The following is a 9,120-nucleotide window of genomic DNA, read 5'->3' as shown; positions in this document are numbered from 1 at the left end:
AGGAAGGAAGGAAGGAAGGAAGGAAGGAAGGAAGGAAGGAAGGAAGGAAGGAAGGAAGGAAGGAAGGAAGGAAGGAAACTAGTTCGAAGTCATCAAAAAATACATTTGTAACCCAGAGCAGTCTCAATCAAATGCTCTCTAGCTCAGATCTTGGAAGACCTTGCTCCTCCACAGAGTATATTGCAAAGGAGAGAACTGGGAGTCTTGCACTTTCAGTAGCAAAACTGTGCAAGGATTCAGAGCCAAAGTTTGTGAGTGTCCTAAAATTTGGTCAGACAAAGGATAAATAGGGCAACTTTATGGCCTTGTCACACTCAGGAGATATGCTCACTAAATGTTTATTAAATGAATGAATGTTAAATGATGAGTTAATGAATGAATGATGGAGACAAATCATGGTATATAAAACACTAAAACAGCAGACAAGGCCCAAAAAAAGCAGTTTTATTTACACACCATCTTTTTCCAAAAAGGATTTGACATGGCTTCAAAGTCACATATATTTAGATTAGGACAAATATAAAATTAGAACATTGCTGCAGAGGACAGCAACTGAGTGATTTTGTTGTAACAACTAATCTCTTGGTTTAAAGCAGTAAGAAATAAAACTACATCTTCAAAATCCTATTTTCTTCACAGTATGCATGTGAATTGTGGGTTTGATTGTTGGTGACTTAGGAGTTGAGAGCCTCTGTATAAGGGGTGGGATTCACTATGATCTACTTTTCACTTGAAAAGTAAGTGCACTGCAATGTATGATGTATGAAGAAATTAGAAATAGAGATGGTGTTCGTGTGTGACTTAGAACATTGATGAAAGTCATCATGACATAGGTATTCAAGTCGTCATTTTTTGCATTAGTGTAAGACTGAGGAATATTCTGAATTTTAACTAGTTTTATCAATTGCTCTCTAAGAAAAATAAGGTGGCAGTTCATTAAAATTGTGGGTTTTTTTTGTAGTAGCCATGGTTGGAGTCATGAATATTTAATGATGTGGATGAATTAAAGAATTCTTTAGCGATATCTGAGACAGTATAGACAAATAATTTTAAGTACATAAAATTATTGTACATCCTTGTTTATTAAACAATGAGTCTCAGTCTTGAAAATCATAGAAAACACCATGCTTAGATTATTATACCAGAAGAACCTGATGCTTCTTGACTGGTTGTAATTTGTGAATTGCAAAAGTTCATACATTGTTTTTGTCATGCTTCACTTAGATTATGTGTGAACTTAATATATTTTCATCAATAAAGCTGAATAAATTTGAAAAAAATTCTATTTTCTGCTTTTTCACTCTTGGCAGAAGCACACAACTCTCAGCAAAAAAATAATGCTCTTAGAAGAGCTTGAATACACAGGATACTAACGTACATGTCCTTTTTCATTAACTTTTTGTTATTCCTTTCTCAGAGCTCACTAGTAAAGTACATAGATGAGAAAACAAATGTCAAGTAGAGATGAAGAAACGAAGTGTCAAAAAGAAATAAAGATTCAAGGTAAAGATGAAGTAACATTTACCTACTGGGGTATGCTGTTAAGTGAGTCAGCTGTCCTTAAATCTAATAGCCAAGAAATTCTAAAGATGATTTGAAGGGGCTTACTGTGTGTGTGTGCGAGCGAGAGAGAGAGAGAGAGAGAGAGAGAGAGAGAGAGAGAGAGAGAGAACATATACCTACATCAGTTAAAGGAAATATAAGAAAGAAAAATCAGCAAATCCACCAGGAAAGGAGGAGGGATAGGAATGGACTAGGAGGTGAAGATAGAGAAGTTACTGCAACTGAATGCTAGAATTGTTCTGGCCTTTCTGGCAATCAAGAAAATAATTCATAATGGGTTACATATCTCCTTGTCTTAAGAAAATGTGTCACTTAGAGTAAAACATCAACTCTGAGCTATTTCTCAAGGAGGATGACTCTGTTTCAAACCCTCCCCCTTCTCTTGCCCAGTGCCCTTTGTGAGCTGTGACACACTGGCAAGTTTGGCTGTGATCTAGAGATGGAGGGCAGCTGAGAGGCCTACAATGGACTTAACATGTGGAATTGTTAGCTTTATACTCCTACCCATTGAGCTGCCCAGCCATGGTCTTTGAGAAATGATAGATAAGAAATCTTCCTCCCAAAGAATCATATTTTTAAAGCAAAGATTAAAACTTAAAACAATTTAGATTATTTACCTTGAATTCCTTTTTAAAAGAAAACCCTTAAAAATTAGTGATGGTTCATTTAACTTTTTAGTTTAGAAAAACTTTTCAGAATACAGGGAAGTAATAACTAAAATTTTCTATTTGTTAATTAACTTTTCCCATTGCCAACAATTTAAACTTAGTCCCCTCCTCCTCAGAAAGACAAGTTACAGCTAACGCTTAAACATCCATCTCCCTCTTCTAATTGCTGTGTAGGAGTAATTCTGTGATTCTGGAAGGAAACTTCAGTGAATAAATGAACGACTCTCATTTGCTATTTGGAAGTTATAAAAATTACAAGACATCATTCCATTATATTCTCTCATTTCCTTGTCATTGGAAAAAGGTTCCAACCTTTCATCATATTAAAAAGCAATTATCAAAATGTTTTATTCCATAATAAGTTTGACTACTAGGAGAGAAAGTATTCAGAAATCAAAATAAGGGAGTTCTTTTTAGCATATAAACAGGTGAGTCAACTCTCCACATCTGAAAAAAAAAATTCTCAGTGAAAGATTACCCTTGAAACCATCATTTGGAATTTGGTGTCTGTACTTTAGTCTTTCTCTACTGACTAGTTCCCATTAAACCACTGTGATTGTGTGTTACAGACATTATCTTCTTGCTGACTCTGCAAAGTGATAGAGTTGGGTTGCGGTTCCTTCCACAGTTGGCACATAGCGCTATTTACCAAGGTAAGTTGGGCTTTGTTAGAAAGAATTTGGACAGTACTCTCACCTGCAGTCGATCAACCTGCAGTAAGTAGGCTCTGAAGCCACCATGTTAAGGCACTCTGCTTCCAAGCTGGGGAGAATTACAAAGGGCTTAAAGATATGCCACCTAACCCCTTCATAATAATCATTAACATTTGTACAGAACTTTACAATTTACAAAGTGCTTTCCTCTAGGTTATCACTTTTGATCCTTACAGTAACCCAGAGGAGTCAGCCCAGCAGATCTTGCCAATCCTCATTTGATAAATGAGGAAACCAAGGCTCAGAGGGTTTATGTGCCTTGACTGACATTATGAAGTAAGTAAAAAAAAAAAAAAAAAGGAAGCTAGGGCTAGAGCCCAAATCCTGTGATGAAGAGAACGGTGCTCTTTTACATCCTGTTGCTTCTCACATATCAACAAATTCAGGGGCGCACAAGCAAGTGACAGCAAAATCAAATTGTATATAGAATCATCAACCTGAGTGATAGCCAGAAAGGAGCAAACAATACAAGAGTGGGGTGGGCTGGGGTGTCACTCATGGAAGAGGCTGCTAGATCATATGGCACCTTTGTGTGAATTAGAAAAAAGGTGCTCGCTTCTGATAGATGCAGTTGTGGGGATGTGCATAGCTTACAGAGCCCCAGCAGATGTGGCCAGTATCATACCAGGGTGCAGGGCTTGGTGAACATGGTTTAGATTTCAACCCCTATTATCCTTCTCAGCTGAGTGCCTTGGTACCAGCTATTTCTACGCAAGTGTCCATGGGGGTGCTGACTAAAGTGACTAAAAGAGACTAGAGAAAGCTAGCTAGCATCTTCCCTACTCCAAGTGTGGTCCTCAGACCAGCGGCATTGGCTTCACTTGGGAGCTTATTAGATATGCAGAATCTCAATTACCACATCCAGACCTATTAACTGAGAATATGCATTGAAATAACATCCCCAACTGATTTGTGCGCACATCAAGTTTGAGAAGCACTGGGCTACGACAAGAGGTAGCCCCGAAACAGGATTTCTGGGAGTTGGAGACAGGCAAATCAGTGATTATTCATGGAGGAGCAAGCAGGTTTGTCTTGCTGCAGAAGAGGCATTCAGAGTAATGATGCTCCTGCCCTCAAACAAACGGCACTCTGGAACTGAGTTTAGCATTAACTTTTACTTTTGTTGTGTTACTTCATGTGACGTGGTTTGAACCATCTCTGATGCCCTACACGTCCAAGGGTCATAGTCCCTATTCTCCAGGGCATCACTGTCTCAAGAGAGAATGTTCAATCCAATGCAATAGGCAGCCCATTGAGGATGTAAACAGCACTGGCAGAGCACAGAGGAGCAGCAAATACCTCTGCCTGTGATATTCGAGTTGAGTGTTGAAACAGGAGGAATTGCTCACACAGAGAAGAGAAGGATGTCTCTCCAGGTAGAGATGTCTATATCCCCACTGAGTTGTGGACCTTTTGTGGGGTTCTGGTTTAGTTTATATCTCCCTCCCCTTCCCCTGTTTCAGGGCCTAGCACAGTAGCCAATGCACAACTATTAATTAGTGCTTATTAACTGACTGATGAACTGACAGGCTGACCAAATAAATAAGTGAATAACTTTGCAAAGAGGAGCCATGCAGACTAACACAGAAGGAAGAGATCTTATAATTGCCCAGGAATGATGTAGTTAAGATCTGCGTTTGAGCTATGGCTGGAAAAATGAGGAAAAGATCTAAGAAATACTGTACTATGCTAAGACTTCTTATCTGAAAAAAAAAAAAGTAACAATGAGACAGACATTTTAAAAATACACCTTTGTTAAATCTGAATACTCCTTAACAATGAGCTGAGTGAACTGCAATCAGATCCATTCTCTCCAAATGGGTTGAGTGAAGGGCACTGGGAAAGGCTGCTGCCAGGTATTAGGCCTGCTTTTTCCAGCTCCCTGCAGGGTTCAATTTTGCTTTGGGTGAGAGAATGAGCATTTTCCTTTTACAGATCTCTATTGCACAGAACAAGGTAGGAGTCCCCTGAATGAAACCTGGTCATTAGTTTATCTTTTATAATCTACATAATACTTCCAGAGAGGGGTAGAGGCAGGGGGCCACAGGCCTGTGAGCCAGGGACCCAAAGGGGCTCATCTGGGCCCTGTTAGTACAACAAAGCACATTGCATCCCATCAGCCTCAGAGCCTCTTTGCACTGAATATTCAGTTATGTAGCATAATTGGCTCGGAGCCTGCATATACTGTAGGTTGAACACAGATGGCATTTCCTACAATATTAGAAATACATTTCAAAAATATAAGTAATTTAGACTCTGCTCCTTAGTGTAAAAGATTATCGGACATTCAGGGAAGGCTATGTAGTTCGGTGTGGTTGAAGTTAGTAGAGTTAGTGGGAGATAGGAAGGGGAGGAGAGACTTCATGTAAAAAATGCAGAGATACTGAACCAAGCCCATGGTTCCTGGAGAAGAAGAGAGGAGTAAGGATTTCGGAGGCATTTTGGAACTGGGGAACAAATTGAATGTGGGTGTCTAGACATTTGAGAGAATTGAGAATGAGTCCCAGATTTGTAGTTTGGGCAATGGCATAGTCTGGGCCAGAGAGGCTGAAGATAATGAGTTTGGGTGAGAAGACATTGTGTTTGAGTGATTTAGGTGCAGCTGTCTAATAAGAGTTGGAAATATAGGGCTGGAATTCAATAGAGAGATTTGGGCTGCAGTTATAGACCTGAAATTTATAAGCATATTATTGATAACAAAAGCCAGAGAAGTAAATTTTCTCTCTTTGGGAGAATATGCAAAGCAAGAAGAGAAGACTGAGGGAAGAACCCTGGGAAAAGTCAACAAAAGCCAGGACAGAATGGTGTCAAGAAAGCTGAGGGAGGACAAAAAGTCAACATGGAGGGGTTGTCAATAGTTTAGAATGCTACAAGAAGTTGAAAAGGATAAGAGCTGACTGGAAATCATCAGATTGGTCAATTAGTAGGTCCTTGCTGGTGATCTTTGCTATAGTAGTTTCAGTGGTGCAGCAGAGGAAAGAGCTAGGTTGAAGGGGGAGAAAGAATGACTACAAAATAAGAAACTGAGGACTATGAAGGGTTTGATGTTGTAAAAAAGAAGAATGGATAGTGGCTTGAGGAGGAGACAGGTTCTGGGGAAGGAATTTTAGTATGCCAGAGCAGAGAGAGACAGATTTGGATAATGGGAGAAAGGGCTTTGACAGAGGCAGGTTCCTAAAGAGGTGATGAAAGGATGTATCCTAGAAAGGAAGAACATCTTTCCTTTGAAACAGAAAGGAATTAACAAATAAACAAAAACAACAGAAAATGGTGTTTTGGAAAACATTATCATTAATAGAAATATTAATGCCCAGGAAACTAATGAAGAGGAAGTATACAATCAGGCTTGGCTGTATAAAAGAGTAACTAATTTGAATCACTCACACCAACTGTTCACCACTTATGCCTAATTAACATACAATACCCTAACTATTGTGTATATCAATACATACTTGTTAGGTTAACCTCATTTTAAGTTTTATTTTATTTCGCAACTAAACTTTCTTCAGGTCTGTGCAGCCTTTAACTTGTAGCTTATGTAATATTGTTCATTTGCCTTCTTAAAAAGATTTTAGAAGGAGCATTGGCTTGGACAGGAGAAAATTTTCAGATGTTAGTTTAGTTGTGTAACATTTAACTTGGCAATTAGGGATGAGAGAGGAAAAATAATGTATATGCAGGAAAAAAGGAGGGCAAATTTATGGCCTTGTCACACTCAAGAGATATGCTCACTAATGGACATGCTTGTCCCATTTAGAGAGAAGGTTGTATTTTTGAAAGAAGCTTTTTTTCCTAGGCCTCTGGTAGTTACATATAATTACTATATCCTAGGGAACACAAATGCAATGAAAACTCAGCAGATGTGTTCTTTGGAGGTCATCTTGTGAAATGTGGTTTGATATACACTACAGCAAAACTTATTCTGAGATTTTTTTCCTCCATACAATGACTCATATTTGGGTCTAAGACATTAAAATCTGTATTATTTTAAAAGGTATCAGAATATGCTTTTAATTCTACTGTTAACATTATAAAAAAATAACTACCATTTATTGAGTGCCTACTATGTGATAGACATGTTACATTTACTATCTCAGTACTCAAAAAATTTTTATTGAGTCCCTTTTAATTTTTTTCAGTAATGCTAAGAGAAGGTCTAAGGCTTCATTTGCTAGCTACCTTCCATTTCTTTATTCCCATTCACAGCAAACGTTATTAAAGAGTTGTCTCTATTCCCTCTCTTCAATTTTTTCTTTGAGCCATTCTAATCAAGTTCTTGTCTCCACCACTCCATAAAACCTGTTCCAGTTAAGTCACCAATAACCTCCACATTTGCAATCCATGGGTCATTTCTCAGTCATAATCTTCCCTGACTCGTCAGCAACATTTAAGTAGATCAGTCCCTCTTCCTTGATGCACTTCTTTCCCTTAGTTTTCAGGACACCACAATGTCTTGGTTTTCTTCCAATTTCACTGATCACTCTTTAGTCTCCTTTACTGATTGTGCCCCTTCTCTGACTTTTTAAGGCTGTAGGGGCTCAGGATTCAATCCTTGGAAATCTCTGTTTCTACTCATTCCTCAGGTGGTCTCATCTAGTCTCATGGTCATCTCTGTACTTCAGACTCTCATATTTATACCTATAGCCCAGACTTCTCTCTTGAACTTGAGACTTGTGTATACAACTTCTTGCTCAATATCATTTGTACTAGGATTTCTTTTCTTTTAATTTTTTTTTTATTTTTCAATTACAATTGACATTCAATATTAATCTCTACTAGGATTTCTAATAGGTATCTCAGTATATACACAACACTGTTCTTGATCTTTTCCCACAATGAAAAAATAAGGAAAACCTGCTCCAAACTACACCTTTAATTTTTTTCAGTAATGCTAAGAGGAGGTCTAAGAAAGATGTCAAGAATGACGTCTTTCTTTTTCTCAATCACCTTACTCAATCTTTCATAAAATCATGATGGCACCACCTTCAAAAAATATTCATAATTCAATCATTCCTTACCCCCTCCACTACTACCTCCCTGTTCCTTGATTTCACCAGGAATACATCTGCCTACAACAGATAGCCATGTAGCTAATTGCTCAAATGTCACCTCAATAAGAACTACCCTGACCACCCTTTTTAATACTGCAACATGTACTCTCTCCTTAGCAAACCAATGTCCAGGTACCCTTCTCAACTTTTTCTTTACTCCATGACACTTACCTTTTTCTAACACATCACAGAATTTACTTATTTATTATGTTAATTGTTTATTGTCTATCTCCCCCTACTAGAATGTCATCTCCATGAAGGCAGGGAGTTTCATCTGTTTTGTTCACTACTGTGCCCCTTAAACACCTAGAACAGTACCTTGCATGCCTTCAACAAATTTGAAGGCATAAACGGGCCTTCCAATTTGTTGGATTGAATTAAAAAGCTTAAGTATTTTTCTAAAGGTTGCTTACATAGTGAGAAGCCTAGCATTCAAACTGCAATCTCTCTTATACTAGAGCCCATGCCCTTAACTACTCCATTCTACATCCTCCCGTTGCAGCCTGGAGTAACAGTTCTCAGCAGGTGTGCACCGAACCCTTCTTGAGAATTAAGAAACAATATAATTTTGCAACAGCTGAACATACAAAATATTATGATGACTGGCACAAAGAATATTGAGTTGAGCAGGTCATGCAATATAGAATAAACTGGAGTTTAGCTTGTGGTGGGAAAAGGCATAGGGTAACATCACATAATATTAAGCAGATGTCACAGCACAATATCACCCAAGTGCCCAGAGAGATTGAATGTTCACTTGCCTCATGTGTATATAAGTGAGGGTGCTCAGGGAACTGTTCTACTCAAACTGTAACACAGCATTGACACATGGCAATAAACATGTTGGTAAACATTATTATGCTTCCTTGGGCCATATGAGGCATTGTTATTGTGCAGTAGGACTATATTATTATTATTGACTTGTTTAGTAAACTTTTGAAATCCCTTCAAGTATGTTGCCAAAAATTCTAGTATTCAAAAGTGTGTCATAGATTTTTTTAAAAATCAACTTTGACAGCCCTTGCAATCAGGGAAGTTTCACTCTTCCTCTGTGTAGGTAAGGCAGGGCTGTACATCTTTTTAATTTAAAGATATAAGCAGGAAAAAGATGTAAAATTATATATA

This window comes from Pteropus vampyrus, unplaced genomic scaffold, assembly GCF_000151845.1.
Source record: "Pteropus vampyrus isolate Shadow unplaced genomic scaffold, Pvam_2.0 Scaffold472, whole genome shotgun sequence".
Lineage (NCBI taxonomy): Eukaryota > Metazoa > Chordata > Mammalia > Chiroptera > Pteropodidae > Pteropus > Pteropus vampyrus.
This window is presented reverse-complemented; position numbering follows the sequence as displayed.